General features: G+C 41.3%; 1 non-coding gene across 1 annotated transcript; it reads left to right on the forward strand.

Annotated features, from left to right (window-relative positions):
* Positions 1-17,771: 17,771 nt before the first annotated feature.
* On the forward strand, positions 17,772-17,914 carry LOC115524428. Its single transcript, XR_003972104.1, has one exon. It is a non-coding gene; the product is annotated as a U4 spliceosomal RNA (small nuclear RNA).
* The last annotated feature ends 3,067 nt before the right edge of the window (positions 17,915-20,981 follow it).

Consider the following 20,981-nt stretch of genomic DNA (forward strand, 5'->3'; position numbering starts at 1 on the left):
CTTCAGCCAGGTCACGATCTCGCGGTCCGTGAGTTCGAGCCCCGCGTCGGGCTCTGTGCTGACAGCTCAGGGCCTGGAGCCTGTTTCAGATTCTGTGTCTCCCTCTCTCTCTGACCCTCCCCGTTCATCCTCTCTCTCTCTCTCTCTCTGTCTCAAAAATAAATAAACGTTAAAAAAAAAAAAAAAAAAAAAAATTTAAAAAAAAAAAAAAAAAAAAAAAAAACAGAAAAAAAACAGAGGGTTGATGGGGGGGTGGCAGAGAGGGGAAAGTGGGTGATGGGCATTGAGGAGGACACTTGTTAGGATGAGCACTGGGTGTTGTATGGAAGCCAATTTGACAAAAATTATATTAAAAATAAAAAAATAATTGTAAAAAAAAGAATGTATAACCTCAGTGTAATTCAACCTAATCACAAGGAAACATCAGCCAAATAAAAATGGTAAGTATTCCATTTTTTAAAAAACCTGAAGTGTATTTATTGAAAATATGAATGCCATAAAACACCAGGAAAGTCTGTGGAAATCTTCCACATAAAAAGAAGATGAAGAGAGACATGCAATTAAATGCAATACTTGACACTGTGCTGCACTGGTGCGAGAGGAATTGTTATGAAGAATATTAGATCAACTGGCAAAATCAGAGTGTGGAATGTGAATCACATAAAAGTAGCATGACAGTAAGAAGTTGATAACACTATGGTTGTATGAGAAACTTAGGAAATAGACATATTTAGGGTAAAGGTGATATATGTGATATGTCTGTGACCTACCCTCACATGGTTCAGAAAAAATATCGTTTATATTTTATATTTATCAATGTGTGTATATACATGTACACATAGGCATGTGTATAGATACATATACATATGCATATGTATATGAATATGCGTACACATATATACATGTATTATGTATATGTGCATCTGTGTGTGTCTCTATATATAGGTTTAGATCTCTGTGTGTGTGTGTGTGTGTGTGTGTGTGTGTGTGTGTTATGGGCTGAATTGTGTCTCCTCCACAATTCATATGTTGAAGTCTTAACTCAGTAGCTGAGACTATGACTGTATTTGAGGTAGGGTCTTTAAAGAGGTAATTAAGTTAAAATGAGTCATTGGGTAGGTCCTAATCCAACATGACTGGTCTTTTAAGGGGAGGAGATTAGAATACAAATATGTATGGGGCTCCTGGGTGGTTCAGTCAGTTAAGCATCTGACTTCAGTTCAGGTCATGAATTCACCGCTCATGAGTTGGAGCCCCACATCGGGTTCTGTGCTGATGGCTTGCAGCCAGGAGCCTGCTTCGAATTCAGTGTCTCCCTCTCTTCCCTGCCCCTCCCCCATTACATTCTATCTCTGTCTCTCTCTCAAAAATAAACATTTTTAAAAAAAGAACAAAACATGTCCAGACAGAAGATCATGGGAAGATGAAGGGAGATGACAGCCTTCTACAAGGAGAGCTGCCTCAGGAGAAACCAATGCTGCTGACTCCCCAATCTTGGCCTGCTGGCCTTCAGAGTTGTGAGAAAATGTTTTCTGTTGGTTAAGTCCCTCTGTCTATGTGCTTTGTTCTGGCAGCACTTGTAGACTAATGCAACATATGTGTATATCTATATATCTGTACGTGTGTGTGTGTACGTATGTGTGTTTCACTCACTTACCACCCTTATATACACACAGGAGTGAGAGCAAATTCAAGTATGTGAAGTACAAGAATTCTGGATAATCTGGGTAAAGAGTATGTGAGCATTCCTTGTACTATTTTATTTTGTATTACTTTCAAATTTAAAAGTTTTTAAATAATATGCAAAAGAAATAAGTGTATGCCCACCATGATGGCAAATGTGAACAAAATCTAAAAGTGAAACAAGAAGAGATAAAATCATTGACATAAGGTAGAAGAATTAGTTTTTCTCTCAAATATCCAACTTCTTGTGATACTATTTTATTGTGTTTGACATTTAAAAAAAATGAATTAGAAGTAGCTACCCCTTACTGAGTCTAAAACATAGCAAACACTAAGCACTTTGTCTATTTTATCCTATTTATTTCTTACAATAATGCTGGAGTATAGATATGACTGTTTTCACTTAAATAAGAAAACTGAGGCTCAGAAGGTTAAATAAAGTAAGTAGCTTAAGGTTGCATCAAATAAACCTTGTACCAGGGGCACGTGGGTGGGCACCTGGGTGGCTTAGTCGGTTAAATGTCTGGCTTCTGCTCTGGTCATGATCTCACGGTTTGTGGCAGCCCCACATCAGGCTCTCTGCTGTCAGCACACAGCCTTCTTCAGATCCTCTGTCTCCCTTTTTCTGCCCCTCCCCTGCTTGTGCACGTGTTGTCTCTTTCTCAAATATAAACATTAAAAAATAAACATAAAAATCCTACCATATTTCAAAAATAATTAAAAATAAACAAATAAAAGCACACCTATCTCAGAGGGGAAGGGGCAGGACTGGCTTTGGTACACAGCAAAGTGACTTTCATTCTAGCACATTTCTTTCTAAGTGCCCAGTCTCCTCCTTCCCCTTGGATGTGCATGATTTATTTAACAATCCCTAATTTTTGGATATTTATATTGCTTCTAATATCATAATTAAACCTTTCCATGCATTCTTAATTTTTTCTTTGGAAGAAACTCCCAGAAGGGAGATTTTAGCCAAAGAGTATGTTTTTTAGGCTTTAGACGTTGGACTTTGAAGTTGCCCTCCTGTCGATGTTGAACCAATTCATACTCCCGTAGACTGTGTAAGAGGGCATCAATTTCCTCAAGGCCTAAAGATGTAAAGTCTTCAAGTCTGTTGAAGACCTGATGGTACGATGTTGTCACAGATTGTTTCTTTTGACACTGGAATTCTCAACATATTATGTCCCACTCAGCACAGACCTTACACCTTTGCTCAGCATTCCAGATCTTGGCATTTGACACTGTTTACTAAATTGTTTGATATCTTCATTGAATTGCCATAAAAGATGATTAATGCCAACAAAACACATTTCTTCGGAAAATAGTCTTCTGTTCCCTGTAGGCATTTAAAAATCTGTCTTTCATTTCTTTGAACATGATAATCATAGTTATTTTATATTCTGTGTTTGAGAATTCAAGGACCTGAAGTCTTGCAGGCACGTCTTTGTGTGTTGGTTATTTCAGCTGTCTTCCTTCATCACGCGTTTTCTTGTGTGCCTGATGTTTCACTGTGAGCTTTTGATTTCCCTGACATTTGCTTCTGTCAACCATTGCCAGTCCAAATCATGTTAAGGATGAAATTGGTCTCCACAGAGCCAGTCGGGCCCCACTTATAGCCACTGATGATAGAGTGGGGTGCTGATGGAGCATCTGGGGGAACCAGTTCACAAATGCTGATGGCATTGTAGGTTCCCTACTGCAAGGAAGAATGTAAAGCATTTGGGGTTGTAAGAGCTGCTTTTGTCAAACACCTGCTGGGTGATGGACCTGAAGGAAATATTCAGCATGTTCGGCAATATGGCTTTGCTGTGTTCCACCTTCACCTTCAATTGTCTTATTCAGGGGCACATCCCTCAGGCTTTCGATTGTATCCCTGAGACATTGGTTGTGATGTTCAAGGCTGGAAAAAAGGAAGTTTTCCTAGACCCAGTTTTGGACTGAGTATGTGACCTTGCACGGAGCTGTGGCATCAACATAAGCAGTGGCTGGCAGCTATTTGGCAAGCTGCGCATCTTTCATCTCAGAGTCCTTCTTGGGAAACATGAAGACCACTTTACCCTGGATATGAGACCATGGTTTCTCCTTAGCCGGATTGTTTTCCAGATGTCGTTCCATTTGTTATGCATATCATGGTGTTCTTTTAAGATTTTTTTTTTTCAACGTTTATTTATTTTTGGGGGGACAGAGAGAGACAGAGCATGAACGGGGGAGGGGCAGAGAGAGAGGGAGACACAGAATCGGAAACAGGCTCCAGGCTCTGAGCCATCAGCCCAGAGCCCGACGCGGGGCTCGAACTCACGGACCGCGAGATCGTGACCTGGCTGAAGTCGGACGCTTAACCGACTGCGCCACCCAGGCGCCCCAAGATTTTTTTTTTTTAACGTTTATTTATTTTTGAGACAGAGAGAGTCAGAGCATGAACGGGGGAGGGGCAGAGAGAAAGGGAGAGACAGAACCGGAAGCAAGCTCCAGGCTCTGAGCCATCAGCCCGGAGCCCCACGCGGGGCTCGAACCCACCAACCGCGAGATCGTGACCTGAGCTGAAGTCGGACGCTTAACTGACTGAGCCACCCAGGCGCCCCTGCATATCATGGTGTTCTTGCTCTTCAGCACCAGAGCCTTTCCCTATACCTAGAAGGAAGCACGGCTCTGTTGCATTTACTTGAAGACCACAGTTTTTGCTCCCATAGCAAAATACTTTAGAAAATCTTTCAAAAGTTGGATTTTTAAGAAGGGAGATTTCCAGGTTGCTGTGTCTTCTTTGGACATCATGTCAGTACACCAACAGTGACATGTGAGATCCAAAGATGATGTTGTGCTCGCACGAATGCATAGGGATCGGAAGTAGATTCTTAAAAACCTTTATTATACACTTTGTGCTCTCATAACTGTAGCATCATTTTATGACTCTAGTAAAAGGGGAAGATTGATGCCAACTTGAAGGTAAGGGAAGTCCTTACAGGAAAGAAAAGGAAAGAAAACAGGAAAGAAAAGACCTCAGATCCTTGAAGGAATAAAGGGAAGGAGGGAGAAAGAAAGGGAGAAGGGAGAGGAGGGGGAAGAGAGAGAGAGAGAGAATGAAGTCAGACATGAGTATCCTTTCATTTTTACCTACTCGAGGTCAAACATTTTTGGGGAGGGAAGGAAGTGAGAAAGAGATGGGAGGCATGCTGTAGCAGAAATATGGTAACAGGTATTGAAGAACCCAAGGACACTGGCATTAGTAGCTCACTTCCTTGGAGAAGGCAGTGAGAATAAGCCTCTTGGGAAGCCCTCCTCTGGCCCAATGCCCCATTTGTTCAACATGAAATAGGAGCAAGCACTAAAATCCTTGAGGTAAGAAGGGAATTTCTAAGAAATGGAGGAAGAAACTAAGCCAATGCTAAAAAAGACATACTATGCTCTAGGAAATAATGGATGCTAAAATGGGGGTGTCTGGGTGGCTCAGTTGGTTGCGTCTAATTTTGGCTCAGGTCCAAGCCCCGCGCTGGGCTCTGTGACAGCTCAGAGCCTGGAGCCTGCTTTGGATTCTGTCTCCCTCTCTCTGTGCCCCTCCCTTGCTCGTGCTCATCTTTCAAAAAATAAAATGTTAAAAACTTTTTAAAAAAATAGGTGCTAAAACGTATTCTAATTTAATAGCATTTAGGGCTTAAAAATGAGGGAAATAGGGAGAAGTTGGTTAAAGGGTACAAGCTTTCAGCTATAAGATGAATACATACTGAGACTCTAATGTATAACATGGTGGCTGTAGTTGATAAAACCGTGTTGGATTAGAAAAAAATAAAAAATAACATGAGGGTAGGGAAATTTCCAGGCAGAAAAGTCAGATCATTTATAGGTAGAAAAGTCAAGCTTACTTCAAGTATCATGTGTTTCATTTTTAAGAAATTATTTCTGACTAGCCATCCATCTACCTTTTAATCCATAGATATACAGAGAGAGATACCCGGAGTGAAGTTCACCTATTATTAATAATGTTAGCTCTGAGTGAAAGAATTCTGGATGATTTTTGTGCTTTACTCCTTGTAACTTTGTTTTGTCTCAATGTTTTCATGTTGTTTCTATTTCTAGGACCACCATGGTGGGAAAATGTAATGATCATTTCTATCTGAGTGAACTAATGTTTAGTTCCAGAAACATTTTTGTCTATATTAAAAATAGGAGGGGGGTGGGCACCGGGGTGGTTCAACTGGTTAAGCAACCGACCCTTGATTTTGGCTCAGGTCATGATCTCATGGTTCATGAGTTCGAGCCCCACCTCAGGCTCTGTGCTGATAGTACAGAGCTTGCTTGGGATTCTCTCTCTCTGCCTCTCTCTTTCAAAATAAATAAATAAACTTAAAAAAAAGGGGATAAAGGGATATTGCTTTTTGTTTTGGCAAAAAATGGAAAGAGGAATAAAGTTTAGCTGGAAACTTGAATACCAGTAGCAATATTGTACATTTAGGTCTGTGTTAGTCAGCTTCTGCTCTGGTAACAACCCCAACATCTCAGTGGCTTATGATAATGATCAACTATTTCTTAGTCTTAAGGGCTGGGAGTTAGCTTTGAGTCTGCTGGGCTCTTCACTACGTGTCTTCAATCAACCTTTGATGACCCTATTCTACCCAGAGGGAAGCATGAGAAGGGCAGAATAGGGATGAACAAGTTTGAACAAATAATGTAATATATAACATGGACCTTGATTCCATGCTGTCTTGTCTTGTTTCTTCATTTGTGCCACGTATTTAACTTTTGTCTTATGAAACTATAAGCTTCTTCTTTTTTTTTTTGAAACTATAAGCTTCTTAATTTTTTTTTTTAACGTTTTATTTATTTTTGAGACAGAGAGAGACAGAGCATGAACGGGGGAGGGGCAGAGAGAGAGGGAGACACAGAATTGGAAGCAGGCTCCAGGCTCTGAGCCATCAGCCCAGAGCCCGACGCGGGGCTCGAACTCACGGACCGCGAGATCGTGACCTGAGCTGAAGTCGGACGCTTAACCGACTGAGCCACCCAGGCACCCCTGAAACTATAAGCTTCTTAAAGGGCAGGCATTAGGGCTTTGGATTCTAATTCTTTCATTTCCTAGAGGTGTTACCTTGGCAAGTTATTTGATCTTGTATAGTCTTGATGTCCTCATCTGTGAAATGGGGAGAATAACTGGCCCTACCTCTAGGGTTTTGCTAAGATTAAATGATATAACACATATGTAGCCCGAGGTGTAACAGAAGCTTAATATGTTGTTGCTCTTTTCCTATTTCTCTCCCTCTCTTTTCCTTCCCCCTCCCCCCTTCCCCCCTCCTCCTCATCCTTTTATTGTCCTTCTTCTCTTGTCAATTTCATAGGACATACTTTTCTTGAGAAATATTCATCTATTTAAGCTGTACTTGCAAACCATTTAATTTGATGGGGCTGTCAAGATGACATTGGAAATGATACAACACAGTTTACAATGACTGACACCACACGTATGTGTCAGAAGTTTCATTAGCACATCTTAACTTCCTCCATATTTTGGAGCTTTCTCCCAGTGTGGTCTCTTGTCATGGCATCCTTTCAGGAGGATTTAGGAGACGTCTGAGTTTGAAAAAAAATACAGAAATTAATGAATGTGCAAAGCAGAGGGAAGGTGCAATTCTAATATAATTTTTTTTCATCCATAGAAAAAGAAAAAATATATATATATATTTTATCTTCTGAACACTCTACAGATGAAGAGACACAGTATGGAGTTGTTACCTAATTCTCTCAGGTGATATAGGTAGGAAGCACAACTGGATAGCCACAGCTGGGAGCAGAGTGCTGGCCTTCACTCTCCCAAATCAATGTCCTGTTGATTTTTACTTTGCAAATTCTCTCACATAACATGATTTCCACTGGCTTCCCCCGGTTTGGTCATTCTTGCTACATGCACTGTTACAATATCCCCCTGCAGGCTCTTTCTACCAGCTGCTGTCCCCCTGCAACTTAAGTCATATCTTGCCACCAACTTCATCTTCCTCAAAGGTCAGTTTCATGTGTGTCACTTTCCTACTCACCATTTTCAGTGACCCTCCATTGCCTGTAAGAAGGAGACCCAAAGTCCTTTCCCTTCTCCAATCTTCCTGCAATGTCATATTCTTTTCAATGATAAACTTCCTGGATCCTTGATTCTTGTCAAACTAGTCTGTTCTTTGAATTTATTTTGTGCATTCCCCCAGTAAGCTAATTGTTACCTGTGTCATGCAGTTGACAATTAACCCTGTGTATATTGTTTGTGAAATGTTGCATCTTAGGTAAGCAAGGGAAAAGTATGGACTTACACATTTATCAACTATATTTTGGGCATTGGTGATGTGTCGGGCATGAGATGCTGGGAGGTAGGAGTTGAAAAGGTAATAGGTAATTTATAGAAGAAAGTATAGTTCCTTATTAGAAGAGAAGTAGAGAGGTAATTCAAGTGGTATTAATTTGGGGCACCTGGGTGGCTCAGTCGGTTAGGCCTCCAACTTCGCTCAGGTCATGATCTTCCCATTTGTGAGTTCGAACCCCACATCAGGCTCTGTGCTGACAGCTCAGAGCCTGGAACCTGCTTCAGATTCTGTGTCTCCCTCTCTCTCTGACCCTCCCCTGCTCATGCTCTCTCTGTCTCAAAAATAAACACCAAAAAAATAAAAATAAAGTGGTATTAATTTCTTATGACTGCTGTGACAAATTACCACAAATATGGTGGCTTAAAATGACAGAAGTTTATTTTTTCACAGTTCTGGAAGTCAAGCCCAAAATCAGTATCACTGAGCTGAAGTCAAGGGGTTGCCAGGGCCATGCTCCTATGGAGGCTCTAGGAGAGAACTTGTCCTTGCCTCTTGCAGCTTCTTGTGGCTATCAGCATTCATTGGCTAGTAGCCACATCATTCCAATCTTTGCCTACATCATCACATTGCCCTTTCGTCGTCTATGTATGTCAAAGCTCATTCTGCTCTCTCTCTTATAAGAAAATTTGTAATCACATTTAGGGCTCACTCCAATAATCTAGTATCATCTCTCCATCTCAGGATCCTTAATTTAATCACACATGCCAAGCACAAACTTTTTTTTTTTCTATGTAAGGCAATATTTATAAATTCCAGAAATTAGGAAGTGAATATCTTTAGGGAGCTGTTATTTAGTTTATTGTACAAGTCATGAGATCATAAGAGCTTTTAATTAAGTATAATTACTTAGTACTAAATAATAAGTCATCAGAGTTTTAAAAATTTGGTCTGAATTTTCTAATAGTAGCTGTACCATTTAGAAATTGTATTCAGCTCTTTGTAACAGAGCATCACCCACTGACTACCCCTTTCAAAAAAAGGTGACAAACAAGATAAAAGATAAAAAATTATTTAACTTTTATGTAAGACCATTCAGAAGAAGGCAGCTCTAAGATATTTTCAAGGACACAGTATATTTCCATTTTTATGCTCTGTCACACTTGGATTCCATTCTTAGGGTCACCTCAAGTTCCAAGATGGCTGCTGGAGTTCCAGGCGTCACATCCAGATGCTGGGCATCAGAGAGGCATAACCTTCTGCTTACATCTTAATGTCTAGAACATACTAGATGCACTGAGATGCAAATTTGGAACATATGGTTTTCCTTCTGAGCATATTAGACAGTTTATTTTTCTAAGGGAGTAGGAGATGGTTATTGGAAATTAATTAGCAATATTTCTACAGTAATAAACATTCTTAAAAACAAACATTTTTGAGAAACTTCTTTTCTTTTTTCTTTTCTTTTTTTCATATATATTTAAAGCTTATAATGTGATGATATGATATATATACCCATTGTGATATGATTACCAACATCAAGATAATTAACATATACATTGTCTCACATAATTAACTCTCCTCTTTCTCTCTTTCTTTCTCTCTTTCTTTCTTTTTTTCTTTCTTTTTGTGGCAAAATCCCATAATATCTACTCTCAGCAAATTTTAAGTATACCATACCATATTATTAAGTATAATCATCATGCTGTACATTAGATTCTCCAAACTTGTGCATCTTACAACAAGAAGTTTGTGTCCTTTGACCTCCAGCTCTCACTTTTCCCTCACCATGGCCCCTGGCAACCACCACACTGTTTCTATGAAATCAGCTTTTCTGTTTTTTAAAGATTCCATATGTAAGTGATACCGTACAGTATTTGTCTTTCTTTGTCTAATTTATTTCACTTAGCATAATGCCCTCCAAGTTTATCCATGTTGTCTCAAATGGCAAGAGTTCACTCTTTTTATGGCTGAATAATATTCCATTATATATATATAATATACATATACACCACATTTTCTTCATTCATCTAGTGAGCAGATAAAAACATTCCTGCTTTGTCAAAGATTAGTTGGCCATACGTTTGTGGGTCTGTTCCATTGATCTGGGTTGGGTGTCAGACTTTGGCTCAGGTCAAGATCTCACAGTTCTTGAATTCGAGCCCCACGTTGAGCTCTCTGCTCTGACAGTGAAGAGCCTGCCTCAGATCCTCTGTCTCCCTCTTTCTCTGCACAAGAAACAAAGCCTCCAGCTTTGGTTTCCTTTTCCTTTTTCTTTTTTTTATGCTCTCTCTTTTTTTTTAATTTTATTTTTTAAATTTACATCCAAATTAGTTAGCATATAGTGCAACAATGATTTCAAGAGCAGATTCCTTAATGCCCCTTATCCCTTTAGCCCATCCCTCCTCCCACAACCCCTCCAGTAACCCTCTGTTCTCCATATTTAAGAGTCTCTTATGTTTTGTCCCCCTCCCTGTTTTTGTATTATTTTTGCTTCCCTTCCCTTATGTTCATCTGTTCTGTGTCTTAAAGTCTTCATATGAGTGAAGTCATATGATATTTGTCTTTCTCTGACTAATTTCACTTAGCATAATACCCCCTAGTTCCATCCACATAGTTGCAAATGGCAAGATTTCATTCTTTCTGATTGCTGAGTAATACTCCATTGTGTGTGTGTGTGTGTGTGTGTGTGTGTGTGTGTGTGTGTGTATCACCTCTTTTTTATCTTTTCTTTTTCAAGATTGATTTGGCTATTTGGGGTCTTTCTGGTTCCATACAAATTTTAGGATTGTTTGTTCTAGCTCTGTGAAGAATGTTGGTGTTATTTTGATACGGATCACGAGCAACTTTTCTATGTAGAAGCAAGGTTTAGGCCTGGGGATACAAAGACGTATTACAATGATCTCTGGCCGCATGCAGCTTACAATTTAGTTAGGGCAATTTAGAGTGCATAAATAAAAGATCAAAAAATATATATATTTATATATGGGGTGCCTGATGGCTCAGTCAGATGAGCATCTGCTTCTTGATTACAGTTCAGGTCATGATCCCAGTGTTGTGGGATCAAGCCCAGCATCAGGCTCTGTGCTTGCTGAGCATAAAGCCTGCTTAAGATTCTCTCTCTGTCTCTCTCTGTCTCTCTCTCTCTCTTTCTCTTCCTCTGCCCCTCTCCCTTGTTCCCCGGCTTGCACTCTGTCTCTAAAAACAAACAAAAAAATTAGAAAAAAAAATATATACACACGTTAGTAGCTAACGAGTGATATAGACAGTATGTGTATGTGATAGGCTTTCTGGACAATGTGGGGCAAGTAGAATTTAGATAAATCTAGTGAATGAAGGAGAATATATTCCAACTGGGGTACATCATGACCAAAAATTAAAAGCATGAATGTTCATGAAGTAGTCAATGAATATTGGGTAGACTGATACAGTTAATAGATATGTATGGAGGAAAGCAGTTCCCCAAAGTAACCTGCTGTCATTCCCATAGACAGGAAGGAAAGAGTCAGATTTGTGGATAATGACAGAAACAATAAGAATGGTTAGCATGTTCCAAGAAGTCGACTAAGAGCTTTACAGATATTTCAAATCCTTGTAACAAATTCTGCAAGGTGAGTATAGTAGCAATTATGCACGTATGTATGTATGTATGTATGTATGTATGTATTGGTGATCAACATACCTTCTTTGCAGAATGGCCTGTTTTCCATGAGAAAAATCTGGATCCTGAGCAGAGACACATACGGATGGAATGAAATTATTGTCCCATTAACAGGTGGCAGCATCTGGAAAGAAGGTCTATAAGTGGCCACTACTGTGACCTTGGACCTTTAGTTTGTGGTAGTTCAGCCTATCCTTCAGTATTGGGAGTCATCGATTACTGTTACAAGACACTCCTTATTGCTTAGGTAGGCCAGAGCTGGTTTCTATTGCTTATAATAGAAGAACTCTAACTTTGTGAGTCTCAGAGAATGTGTTGCAAGCTGCAGCTTCTGAGATGAGGGGGTATTGGAATTGTTTTCCAGTTACAAATTGAATAGAAGGCAGTTAGATTTCCATTCAAATTTCAAGACAGAAACTAGCAGCCCATAAATACTGAGTGGTGAAATAGATCAACCAAGGTAGCATTTGTGTTGTCTGTGATTGTATGTCCAGAACCACGAAGATCTGGGGGAAGGTTGCTGCCTTAGACCCCAGGGAAAAGGAAATGTCAGGGCTCTGTTTTAAAAGACATTGGACAATTTTGATGCAAGAGATGGGCATGCTCAAATATTTATAGTCTTTAAGGAATAGGATGAATCTCAAAGTATTTATGTGACCATGATAAAGTGATTATTTCCTGCTTGCAGCTGCAGAATCAGAGTCCAGAAATCAAATCCAACTTTTGAAAGTGCTGTCTCACTTTTCTTTTCACTTATTTTATGTTCATGTTACAGCACAGATGAGAAAAGAGTAGGGTCCCCATAACTGACGTGGAAAATCTAGGAGTATGTAGGAGACATGGAGAATCTCCAATTCTGAAATCCTTCTGAACTCCATCTCTAACACTTCCTTTTCTAAGGAAGCTATGCTTCCTTTCAGAATCTCATTAGCATTGTTCCCTTTAGGCACTCCTGCAGTGTTTTCTACTGATAACTGTTTTCATTGATAACTCAACGTGGTCCCTAAGGGTAAACTGCAGAATCAGAGTGGAAAGAATTCAGCAGCTATAGTCAAAGGAATCATGGGGATCAGCTGAGCATAAAATGAGTATAATTCTGTAAAATGGGGCAATATTTGTGGGAATGAATTTTGAGGATATTTAATCAAGCAGGGCAAAACATGAATTTGGATCAAGCCAATTTGATCAATGTGTATTTACTCAGCAGGCATTCTGTATAAAATGTATTGGCATGGGCATGATCCTAATACAAACTTGGGTTGCCCAAATGCTGACTCATGCTAAAGGATGACAAAAGGGTTAGAAGTCCCTTGGCATAGCATAGAAGAAGGGACTGAAGACACAGAAATGCTGAATCTGACCTATCTAATATATCTCCAATGGGGCTCAGAGTCTTTCAAAAGCAATTTACTAATCATTCCAACAGGTCGGAGTGCTTCTTACAAAAGTTTTCCCTGAAGTGGGCTTTCTGATCTCTGTGGGGCTAAGAGTCCTAGAAAGATGTCCCGGGTGGTAGTAATTCATACCACGAGCAAAGCTGGCATGGTTATGGTATTAGGCAGCAATCTAAACGTGATTAACAGATCTTAGGGAACAGCTAATTCACAGATAACTCTGGCTATCGTTTATCGTGGGGCTCCTGGGAGTGCAAGCAGTGGACATTCCACTAAGATGTATCCCACCCTCCTCAAATCCAAGTTTAGCAAGCAAAGACCTGCATCAAGCCACCATGCTATATAGTCACAGTCACAGACAGGAGTTAGTTGATACCACAGTTGTGGTATCTCTTTTTTTTTAATTTTTTTTTTTTTAACGTTCATTTACTTTTGAGACAGAGAGAGACAGAGCATGAACGGGGGAGGGTCAGAGAGAGAGAGGGAGACACAGAATCTGAAACAGGCTCCAGGCTCTGTGCTGACAGCCCAGAGCCCGATGCGGGGCTCGAACTCACGAACCGCGAGATCATGACCTGAGCCGAAGTCGGACGCTTAACTGACTGAGCCACCCAGGCGCCCCTACTACAGAGCTTCTTGATTGAAGAAAAGGCTGGGTTCCTCAAGAAAGATACTACAGTATTACCAAATATGGACACTGTGCACCTTCCTTCTAGCCTTCTCTGTAACCACTCCCCTAGTAACTGTGTCCTGGAGAATGAGAAATATCCAAACTTTTTAGAGACTATTGGAAACTGGCTCTGATGAGAACTATAGCCTGGTGGAATGCCACTCTTATCTGCCAGAGCAGAGGCTTATTGGGAATAGATGATGTGTGAGTTTATGAGTTTTTTTGTAATTTTTATTTTATTTACTTTTATTTTTATTGTATTATTTTTAATGTTTATGTTATTCTCTCTCTCATGCAGAGAGAGAAAGAGCTGCATGAGCGGGGGAGTGGCAGAGAGAGAGGGAGGCAGAAAATCTGAGGTGGGATCTTCACTGTCAGAGCAGAGCTCAACGTGGGGCTCGAACTCAAGAACTGTGAGATCGTGACCTGAGCCGAAGTCTGACACCCAACTGACTGAGCCACCTAGGTGCCCCTATTTATTTTTAAGTGTTTATTTATTTTGAGAGAGAGAGAGAGAGAGAGAGAGAGAGAGAGAAAATGAGAAAGGGGGAGAGGGGCAGAGACGGAGGGAGAGAGAGAATCCCAAGCAGGCTCCATGCTATTTGTGCAGAGCCTGAATGCGGGGATTGATCCCACAAACTGTGAGATCATGACCTGAGCTGAAATCAAGAGTTGGATGCTTAACCAAATGAGCACCCAGGTGCCCCTGATGTGTGAGCTTCTGACTCCTGTTTGCCTCATGGTAGGCAGAGAGGGACCCAAGCTCATCCTGTAGATAGTACTCTAGCTCTTGAAAGTATTATTGGAATACATGACCTTAGTGAACTGTAGGATCTACACAATGGCTCCCTTCCCTGTTGGAGTAATCATGACTAGAGTAGGAAAAACCAAGAGGGAGCCACTGGTGTTTTCTCTCCCTAACAACAGTGTAAACATGAAATAAAGCTGCTCTTCCAGTGAAACTATATCAAAGACCAGGAAGACACAGAGTTGATGATTGCTATCATATTCCCATTCCTTCTCCCATCATTTCCTATTATTTTCACCATTAGAATGGAGAATGCTGGTGGACTGGGGTAAAGTTAACAGGGTGGTGATTTCAACTTAGCTGGTATTCTAGAGATGATCTCCTTACTGAAGCAAATGAACACATCTCCTGGCATTTGTTTTGCAGCTACTGATCTGGTGAAAGCATTTGTTCCATTCAGATAAACAGGTTTGCCATCATCTGGAGGTAAGTAGCACAAGTCCAAAGTGATGCCAATTCTCTGATTCTGGATCATAACGTATAACCTGTATTGATCTTGACCAATGGTTGGCAAACTTTTCTATAAAGGGTCAGATATAAATACTCTGGGTCCATATGGTTTCTGTTGCACTTTGCTGTTATAGCCCAAAAGCAGTCATAGATGATATGCAAATGGATGAGTGTGGTTGGAGTCCAACAAAACTTTATTTACAAAGCAGATGGCAGGCTGGATTTGGTCCATGGGCCGCAGTGCACCGACTCCTGGTCTTGGCCATCAGCATCTACAGGACATCATGTTAATCCCGACAGTAATGACAATGTGCAGACAGGACCTGGGGAGCAGGAAGTGGCAGATGTCCTGTGACAGAGGGTAGGAGATATATTCTGAGAAATACAGGGGCTTGCCATCCCAGTGAAATTCCGGAGGGGAGTTTAATAATATAGAAAAATGAAGGTTAAGTTCTTCATCTTGAGCTCCCTATCACTAACAATGAGGCACAATGTTTGATGAGTTTCTTTGGATTTTGGAGCCAGTATGTATCATATTTAGGTTGCTTTGCCCATTTACTAGGAAGCCTGAAAAGTAATCTGTGGCCCCATGGTGTGTGTGTGTGTGTGTGTGTGTGTGTTTTACTGTATTTACAATAGTCTTTTCTACACCTAAGCAGAGGACATGTCTTCCTGTGTGTACATGGAAATGACAGTGGACATGAGTAGGGATGGTGTCAGACTGGCCTGAAAGGCAATATGCCTACCTATCTCTATGAGTAACTTATGAGTCAGGCTTCTGGAAGAACTGTGGCGAGTATTACACATCACAGAACCCCAAGAGGTGAACAGGGATCTCAGATTTCCTTTTAAATTGACTAACAGCTTATCTCATCTTGATGTTAAGAATTGTTCAAGGAGTTTGCTCATTCCAGTGTGAACCTACCTTTTACTTATGCAGATTGTCCATAAGAAACTTGTTTAGTTTTATATGCGTGGTGAAAGGGACAAACAGATAAGAAAGAGGGCAAGTGGCCAAGAAATTGACATAATCAGTGATAGTATAAAAAGTTAATATCTCCCCTATTAAAAAAATAATAAATGGGGGCGCCTGGGTGGCTCAGTCGGTTGGGCGACCGACTTCGGCTCAGGTCATGATCTCGCAGTCCATGAGTTCAAGCCCCGCATCGGGCTCTGTGCTGACAGCTCAGAGCCTGAAGCCTGTTTCAGATTCTGTGTCTCCCTCTCTCTGACCCTCCCCCGTTCATGCTCTCTCTCTGTCTCAAAAATAAATAAACATTAAAAAAAATAATAAATGGATAGTTAATGTAAAACATTGCAGTAACACAGAAAAGCACAAAATTTCTTTTTTTCACTTAGAGATAACTACCATTAACATATGACCCATTCCAATCTAATCCCTATTCTATGCTATGCCTATATATATGTGTGTGTGTATATGTATTTAAGCAAATAATAGTGTATATGTTTATTTATTACCAATTCTTGAAGTTTGCATTATAGTGAACATTTTTCCATGTCAATGAGTATTCTTATAACACGACTTTTGATGGTAATATAGAATTTTCTTTTTTTTAATGTTTATTTTTGAGAGGGGGGAGGGGCAGAGATAGAGGGAGACAGAGGATCCAAGGCAGGCTCTGTGCTGACAGGAGACACGCCTATGTGGGGCTTGAACTCATGAACCACAAGAATCATGACCTGAACCAATGCTGGATGCTTAACTGACTAAGCCACCCAGGAGTCCCTAGAGATTTTCTTAAATGGAAAAAGCAGTACATTTCTCAAGCAGTGACCTATTGTTTTTACACTTAATAACCCGTGCTTCTTGTGGAGGCTACCTGCCAGGATAGAAAATTTTATGGATATGCCCCACAACAAGCTATCACCGTATATGGCTTTACTAGATCACTGAGCATTATTGGAGGGCATCTGAGGTCAAGAGCTATTCCACTAATTGAAATACTTAAGATATCTTTTTTCTCTGTAGATTTCCCCAATTCCCCTTTTTGGCATTAGTCACAGTAACATTCATGTCATGTTTTAATGTAACCTATGTCAGTTCTGGGAACAGCATTTGTGAAACAATGTATTTTACATAAAACACAAAGCTGACTGCAAAACATATCTATTACAATGTCACAGATGTGAGTCATTCACCTCGTAGATACTTATTGGGTGCCCAAAATAAACAGAGCAGTACCTTTATGGGCACGCACTATTCCACTGAGTTTCCACAATGTGCAAGGATCCTAAGAAACAGAGTTTCTTTCAAACAGTGTATTATCTCTAGAGAGGGAAAGGATAGGGAACGAAGATGAATTAACAGTAAAAAAGAAGTCACATGGCAGTATGCGATGATAGGCACAGGCAGTAGGGGCTGTCTGCATTTAAGACCCATCCCTGAGGGTTGGAACAGTCAGAAAAGGCTTGAAAGGATTGAGAAGATACAAATGAGAGTGGAGAGCTTTCAACCAAGGCTAGGAGACAAGTACATGTATCCCTGGGTACAATATAATTCACCTCACCGAAGAAGGTGTGGGAGTCAAGTCTGAGAGAGTGCCAAAGAGCGAGGTCCTTGAATGCAAGGCCATGGGAGGCAAACTCACTGCCAATGTCCTACAAAGAGACTTTTGAGCAGTAGAGTGACATGGTGGACTGAATACTTGATGGGACACAAGTTAGTTCTTAGTCTTAGGTTCTCTGACATCTCTTCAGAAGGACAGTGAACTTATGTTGGAAGTGAAAATTGTTTACCCATCATCACTTTATTCCTGTTCTTTGATCAAGATCTACATGCAGAAACTGGCCCATTAGTAAAATAGTCAGGTTGAACTTTGGGCAGTGGCAGTGTTGGTGCCAATGAGGTTTACATGAAGCACCACTATTGCTGGTTGAAAACTTTTCTCATTGAAATAGTCCGGTTATAAATTCATATGTAGAATTTGTAAAATTAAATTAAAAGTTTCTGTAATTGATCCAGGTTTTTTCAGTGAAGTTTCTCTTTTTGTCTTGGTACATTTTTATATTATAAACCAAATGTAATATCATTGAAGACATTTTGAAAATAGAAACAAAATCCTATAACCAAATTCTAAACATAACTCTTTAAATTTTACATGTCTTTCCAGTCTTGCCAAAATGTATGTTGGTTTTTACCCATTTGCAATGACATCTTGAAAGCAATATAAGTATGTGAACCTAATATATCAAAAACATGTTAACTGATTATTGAACTTAGAGTGTATAATTGAGTTTTAATTATTATTATTTTTAAATTTTTATTTATTTTTAAGTTTTATTATTTTTGAGAGAGAGAGAGAGAGAGAGAGAGAGAGAGAGAGAGAGAGAGAGAGAAAGAGGGCAAGTGGGGGAAGGGTAGAGAAAGGGAGACACAGAATCTGAAGCAGATTCCAGGCTCTGAGCTGTCAGCACAGAGCCCAACTCAGGGCTCAAACTCTCCAGCCATGAGATTATGACCTGAGCCAAAGTCGGAAGCTCAACTGACTGAGCCACCCAGGCTACTTTAATTATTTTTTAAAGTAATAGTTGCACATAATAAAAATGTACCTTTCTAGAGAAAGGTAAAGACTGGCTGTAGATCGCTCTCTAATCGCTGGCTTTATGTTCCTCTCCATAGAGCCTGACTGTCATTAGTTTCTTATGTAGTCTTCTAGAAACATCTGAAGGCCAAACACACAGACACACACACGCACGCATGCACCTGCATGCGCACACATATACTATGTGTGTGCGCGCTTGCGTGTGCGTGTGTATATATATATATATATATATATATATATATATAGTAGCCTCTGGATGTGTATAGATAGAATATTTACCACAGGTGCAACCACCTGCAAGGAAGGCCTGTGGTATGCAGGGTGTACCCGAGTGCCTTGCATGCAGTCCTTGCTTTTGCACACCGATATACACTTTGCTTTTTTTCTCAAGTAATGTGATTTGGATATTGCTGCACATCACCACACACCAAGTGCTTCCTTCTTCTCAACAGTGCTGTATTTTAACCACTTCCTGCACATGGATCTTTAGGCTGTTTCCTTTTTTTTTTTTTACTATGAACAATGCTCTAACAAATATCCTTACGCAGTGTGAAGTTATTTGTAGCATAAATGTCTAGATGAGGAATTCCTGGTCATCTGCAGCGTCATATACTGGAAACAGTATATGCATATAAAATTATGGTCAATAATATTGTTATTGTTTACTGTTTTTACTCCCACCAACAACGTATATGAGGCCTGTTTCCTATACCCAGGCCAACGCAATACATGTTAATCAGTCTGAAGGGTGAAAAACTGTCTCGATTTAAATTGCGTTTAATCTAAAAAATTTTTAAACTGTAGGTTTTGAGTGCTTTTGGGTAAAGTTTTTCCTGTAATTAGACAAGCAAGCATCATCCATGAACCTGGATGTGAAGTCTGCTTGAGCCTTGCCTGTTGGTATGAGAATTTAGAAGAGCTGGGCAAGCGGGGCGCCTGGGTGGCTCAGTTGGTTGGGCGGCCGACTTCGGCTCAGGTCATGATCTCGCGGTCTGTGGGTTCGAGCCCTGCGTCGGGCTCTGGGCTGACAGCTCAGAGCCTGGGGCCTGTTTCAGATTCTGTGTCTCCCTCTCTCTGACCCTCCCCCGTTCATGCTCTGTCTCTCCCTGTCTCAAAAATAAATAAAACGTTAAAAAAAATTGAAAAAAAATAAAAAGAAGAGCTGGGCAAGCGAGGGTTCATCTCTGCCTGTTTCACATCAAATTCTAGGTACCTGTCTCCCAGCTGAACCCGCACATCTGCAGAATCACGCAGAGTAACAGAAATAATGGGAAGGAGAAAAAAACCCGATATTTTAAAGACAATTTGATCTGGGAGAGGCTTATAGAAATAAGCATTTTTATTCACTATTTCTTGCTATTTCTGCGTTCCAGTAATTGTCAGGAATTACCGCCCTTTACATTGCGTGTAGTTAGCGAACCTCAGCGGAACTGAACCTGTTTTAAGAATTTTTTTTGGAGAAAATAAGAGTATGCTGTAGGGCAAGCTAGTTTGCAAATTAGTCCCCCCCCCCCCATTCATTATTTATTTTGAGGAATTGGACCTGCAAGACAGGAATATGTGTGTCTGAATAAGATCTTCAAACGAGGCTACTCAATGTTCAACGCAGAAGCCTCGAACACATCACGCAAAATACGTTCCAAAGAGAAATATAAAGCCTCCCCGAAAAAAATCTTGATCTTCCTCTCCATGCGTAGGAAAAATCTGTATTATTGCAAAAATATATGTCCATCCTCACTGGATCCTATTCTATTCTCTTTCAATAAGCTTTAGATGCTAAAAAAGTGAAGAACAAGGTTTAGTGAGGTTAACACCTAAGTGCAAAGCGCAAATTTAGATTTGGGCCCGGAGCTGTGCAATCCGGATTTGTACGTCGAATCCTATCCCTACCCAGGCAGGGGAAGTACCCGCTTTTATCTTCAGCTGTTTTAAAAGCAAGCGGTTGTTAACCCCCCCCCCCCCCCCCCCCAATTCTGCCCTTTGTGTTAGCTGCCTCGGAGTTGCCCCTTCGCAACCTATCGATCTAGGGTAGAAAACACCTTGGGGCAGCCCCACCGCGGCCCGTCGGCGGGGGCGGGAGGAGGGTGTCCTCCCCACCCCCTCCCGCCCGCCCGCCCGCCCGCTTCCGGCTCCCGCGCCCGCGCCCCGGGGGTTCGTCTCCCGCCCCCCGCTGCCGAGCCGGATCGGGGCGCAGGGCCCCTCTCCAGCGCCCCCTCCCCGGCGCGCTGCGGCTGGCGCTCCCCAGCGCCCCGCCTGACGCTGCAGCTGGGCCGGCGATTCGCCATTGGATTAAAAATAGCAGCGTCCCCCCCCCCCCCACGCCCGCTCGTCCGCCCCAGGCCCCCGGTGCCCGTTCCCGCCCCGCGGCCCGCTCCGCCCGCCAGCCCCGGCTCGGCTCCGGTCGCCCGCGCAGCCCGCCGCCGCCGCCGCCGCCGCCGCCGCGGGCAGATCCAGCGCTCCGGCTCGGCTCGGCTCGGCTC

Source organism: Lynx canadensis, chromosome C2, assembly GCF_007474595.2.
Source record: "Lynx canadensis isolate LIC74 chromosome C2, mLynCan4.pri.v2, whole genome shotgun sequence".
Taxonomy (NCBI): domain Eukaryota; kingdom Metazoa; phylum Chordata; class Mammalia; order Carnivora; family Felidae; genus Lynx; species Lynx canadensis.